At 30.4% G+C, this 5372-nt stretch overlaps 1 long non-coding RNA gene across 1 annotated transcript; it reads left to right on the plus strand.

Annotated features, from left to right (window-relative positions):
- The first annotated feature begins 8 nt into the window (after window positions 1–8).
- Window positions 9–3424, plus strand: LOC111240832. The gene is made up of 3 exons (XR_002666414.1): window positions 9–679; window positions 782–1129; window positions 3177–3424. It is a non-coding gene; the product is annotated as an uncharacterized LOC111240832 (long non-coding RNA).
- The last annotated feature ends 1948 nt before the right edge of the window (window positions 3425–5372 follow it).

Genomic DNA, 5372 nt, shown 5'->3' on the forward strand with positions numbered 1-5372 from the left:
ATCCTCTACTCTCCATTTTCCTAATAGGGCCATGTTATATAGCCTTATATTTAATCCCTAAACCACCCTCTTCCTTACTTTGACATAATTTTTTCTCCACCTTTTTTGTGTTCATTCATGTTATCTAACTCGGTTATTTTCTTAATGACATTCTGCATTGTGGGTATCTAGGTATCTGAAGACTTCCCTGTTCCAGACTTTTAGGTCTTGTTTTAAAGTACTGATTATTACTGTTGGAAACGTGGCATTCATATGCCTACATAAATAAGTTGTGTTATAAGTAGATAAAGTACACTAACAAAACTATCAATAACTATAAAAAGAAGATAATTGGATTTAGAAAAAAATTTAAGACAAGTAAAAGAAGTAACATGGGAGTGTGGTAACGGTGCAGCTCGAGTCCAGATATAATTAATTTTATATTCATAATTGCTTTCTGGAGTTTATTGAGAAAGATGCTCAATTAGTAGNACAAACATGGTGAAGCGGTGCTGATCGATGCCTTCAATAAATTTATCTTCCCGTGCATTTCAACTCAAATCACTGTTTCCTTATTTCTATCAATTCAGAAAGCAGCGCGTGGATATTTTCTTATTCAAGTGGTGTTCTGTGCATTCGGTGTCAATCAACGTTGAAATCGTACCAGCACTTCATTCACGTGAATTGAAGCAGAATTGCGGTGATCAAAATTTGATGACGCAATCTTGTTCTATTCAGTGCTAATTCAATTATTTTTTCATTGTATTGATTCAACAGGATTCGTTTATTTGATTCGTTGCAGCTTATTGGCAGGTGAAGAAAATGGAGATTAGCAGTGCATGAATTTGATTCGTTGATTTATTCATACTGACTCGAACCGTTTTTGTTCGACTACGGTGTAGTTAAATCAATTCCAATTGCTAACTCCATTTCAATTTCCTGAACAATTATCGGTGGTCGGTTCAATTCGTTGAAGCGCCATACATATGCAGAAGCTTTTTTTCAGTCGTATAGCTTTATTCAAATCAACCTCCTTTGATTTTTGGAGACTGAGCTGACGCGTTTGGTGCCTTTTGACTGACATTCACGTGAAGCAGTGGAAGCAAATTTCAAGGCAGCAGGCGAGATAGCAATTTTGATAAGAAAGCAGGTGAGACTTTGATTGAATCAATAAATCTCATCATAAGATTTTATGACAGCAAATTAAATTTGTGATAAGCTTCATTTTATGTGTCGATTGCATATTATTTATCAACTTTACGTCAAAAAAAGTTNTTAAAAATTATATTAATAACGAAATTATGTAATATCAAAATGTTTATTTATAAAAGAGTTAAATATATTTTTAGTTCTTATATTTTGGTGCGTTTTAGTTCATTTTTAAATTATGATACAATTTAGTCCTTTAATTTTAGAAAAATTTGGTTTTAGTCTTTTTTATAATTTTATTTAACTTTATTTATTGTTTCAAGCACGTTTCTTAATTAACATTGAAGCAAAAATATGTCAGACAGTGTAAACAATCCAAATACTATAATGAAACGTATTTGAAACAACAAATAAAGTTAAAAAAAATTGGTAAAAAAGACTAAAACCAGAGTTTTCTAAAGTTGAAGGNCTAAATTGTACTATAGTTTGGAAATGAACTAAAACAAAAATCACTCCAAAGTATAGAGACTAAAAACATATTTAACCCTTTATAAAATTAAAACTTACAAACGTAGTAACGAAATATGCTAAGAAAATGAGTGATAATTTTCTAACAATCAAACATTATATTAGTGTTTTGTAAAAGTCATTACAAAGACGAATAAGTCACTAATAAAATGTTTCAAAATTGGTTATAAACGATAATAAAAGTAAGGAAATTTTTTTTTAACAATTATCTTTTAATAACTTTTTTACAATTTGTGATGTGTTTCAAGTATTTTTTAAAAATAAATTTAAATAAATTAATAAATAATGANGCATATTTTATTTTTAAAAAATTGTTAAAAAAATTATTAACATGATTATTGTGATATTNCAATTATATAGAAAAACATACATAATCAAAACGTCATCAGATATAATAATTGAAAGTAGTTAGAACATATAATAGAAGTAATTAGGATTACANTCATCTTTAAAACAATATTAGAATGTGAAATTGGAGTATTAAAGTTTCTCCCAGGAAAATACAAGGAATTAAAAACTTAGGACATGATAGAGTTCTTCAAAATAAAAGGCTAAACAAGTTAAGCCTAGTGAACTACACTACAACACTGTCATTCCCATCAAGAGTTGTTTCCAAAGTAACCTCCTCGTCATCGGCTCCCATCCAAATGGATTATCATCGCAAGAGAAAACACGCAAACATAGCACAACACAAACAAATGCAAGAGTGAACTAATTATATAAAGACATGCAATTATATTCACATATACATATCAGATTTAATCTCAAGTCAAGAGTATGCAAGCAAGACAATATACAACATAGATCCTAACATGTTAACTTGTAGACTTGACTCGTCCGGACTTTAGAATGATAATCGAGCTATGGCGGATCATGCACCCGTGGTGGCTTGTGATACTTATGCTCCCCCGCCCAGCCACACTCAGAATATTAGTCCGTTCCACGCCCTAGAGCATACTGGAAACCTCCAAGATTAAGACCTCCTACTACTTCATTTTCAACTGATTAAGAAATATAAATAAAATATATATAATGTATGCATAATAATTCATTGTTGATGAGATTGAAAGATATTAAAATTGATAAAATACATCATAAGTAACATAAAGTAATAATTTGTTTGAGAAGCTTAGGATTGGATTTAACTAATCCTACCCTTTTGTAAACTTGACATCACCTGTACCATAATCACTATTCTACTATGTTACAAAGGATGAGATACATCTAATCTAATCAATTCCTTGATAATGACATTTCAATTTTTTTTTCCCCTAGAACATCAACTTCCTGCAAATTCAAAAAGGAAAAACTTGAATAAGAAAAGCTTACCATATATTTTCACAAGTATGTAAATTTAGCTTAACCATATTACCATCATTTGTCTTTATTAAACCCTATAAAATATTGCAACGAAAATTACATAATAACTTAAACGAAATATATATATATATATATATATATATATATATATATATATATATATATATATATATCTAAATATTAACCCGTAATATTAACAGGTAGTACCTGGATTGTCCTTCATACATGGTGTTATTGAAGCTTCCAAACCAGAGTTTTTTAGCATATGTAACATAAATTGATCTTAAACATGGTGTGACGAGGATGCCTGTTGAAAATGTCTCCATTTTTGGCACATTGCTTACCCTTACTATGTTCAACTTAGGCAAATATAAAATTTTACTTTGCCTATAGAAACTTACCAACATCGGAAGATCTTTCAATACAAGGTATTCTAGTTCAGGAAAAATGATAGAGACATCTTCAAATATATCGTTAGATATGACCTCTTCTATTTTATCACATTTGCACAATTTGAGTATGTTGAGTTTTCTAAGATTTTTGACAGAAGAAAGTGAAAATAAACTTCGAAGGTTGCCACAATTGACAATGTAAAGTGACCTCAAGTTTAGAAAAAATAAAACTTGAGGTTCTTTATTCCAGATATTCTTCAATTTGATTAGGTCAATCAATGCTAGATCCCTTAGTTGAGGAAGTATTTCATGAATTTTATGGTCAATATTTCCATCTTCAATATCAAATGCCTCTGTCAATAATTTACATTTGCCTAAAGTTAATTTTCTCAAATTCTTAAATCTCATAATCATGCTAGTAGAGATAGCACTCAACAATTTGTTGTTGGTCAGATTTAGATCTTCAAGTTCACAAAATGACTCAGATGGATAATTGGAGTGCCAAAGCTTCTCTACATCCATATTTATAATATGAAGTTTCTTTAATTTTTCCACTAAAAGCTGCAAGAAACATGTGGTAGTTTAAGGTTATGGTCAGATTAATTTCACACTAAGGGAAACGAACTATATTGTTTAAGTAAGCAAAGAAAATTTGATAGTTTTACATAATACCATGGCATATACTTATATTATTACTAAATTTGATACTTCCATTCCATCATCAGTACAATAAATAATTAAAATAAATACTAGTTATCTACCAAATGACAAAAGGATGTAAACATGTGATTTCCAAGCAAAAACACACTTGAAAAATAGTTTGTAATTGAAACTTACTGAACTTGGAAAGAAATAATTTGTAGTAGATGATTCTGGAAGAGCTTTGGAGTCTTCAACAAAAGACCTCAAAGTAGAACAGTTTTTTTTAATGTTTGTAGGGATGGAAATTCAGATGTAGAAGGGAAAACAACAAAGAGCTTTGATAGATTTCCAAGAGAAATATCCTTCAATTCACGAAATGCGAGTTTCTCTCTCTTTTCATCTTCTTCTTTAATGAAAATAATATTCTCCAACGCCTCGCAATCAGAAATTTCCAAATTTGTTAATTTTAGTGGCACTTGTAGTAGATTAAGAGACTTACATTGCTTCACTCGAAGAATTTTTAGATTTTGATAAAACTTGGAAATTTCTTTGTTGACAATGCAAATTAACTTTGGAAGATCAATCAAAGCTAGTTCACATAGTTGTGACAAAAGTTGTGTGGAAGAAGGTATTTCTTTATGAATGTTGAATATGATTTTTAATTCCTTACAATGACTCACGAAGAGTTTCTTCAAGTTTGTCAACTCTTGTAATGTATCGGAGGAGATGACATAAACCATGTTGTCATAACTGTCAAACACAATATCATTCAATTCAAAGAAAGACTCTCCATCAGTTGTAAGCATTTCATGTGAATCTGCAAATCCTGTTGTGAATTTGTTCAATAATGGACATGTTTTTATGATCAAAGATTTTAGACATGGAAATTCCAAATGACCACTATAGATTTGTCTCAAGTTTGGGAGAGACGTAAACTCCACTTTGCTAAGTAATGGGAGCTTAGTTCTTGGGCTAACTTCCTGAAGATGATCCTCAAAAATGGTAAGCAATGACTCACATGCCTCTATAATTAATTCCTTTAGTTGGTATAGCTTATCTGCTGGATAAAGAGAAAATATACATTTCAGAGAGGGAACATCTTTGATGTGTAAAATTTGAAGGTTTCCAAGGTCAATATCATCTGGACTATCATCGAACCATAAATATTGTATGCCATATACTTTTTCCAATGTTAATTCCTTTAACTTGGTGAACTTTATGAAATCTCCAACTCCCACTCTAAAATCATAAGAATTGTGAAATAGGCAAAACATTGCCATCGATTTCCATTGCTCAATGTTGATAACTTCAAGTTTGTGTGACCTACTCAGCAGCGTATACAAAAAAAACCCCAACAAATCA

The sequence above is a fragment of the Vigna radiata genome, unplaced genomic scaffold (assembly GCF_000741045.1).
Source record: "Vigna radiata var. radiata cultivar VC1973A unplaced genomic scaffold, Vradiata_ver6 scaffold_165, whole genome shotgun sequence".
NCBI lineage: Eukaryota > Viridiplantae > Streptophyta > Magnoliopsida > Fabales > Fabaceae > Vigna > Vigna radiata.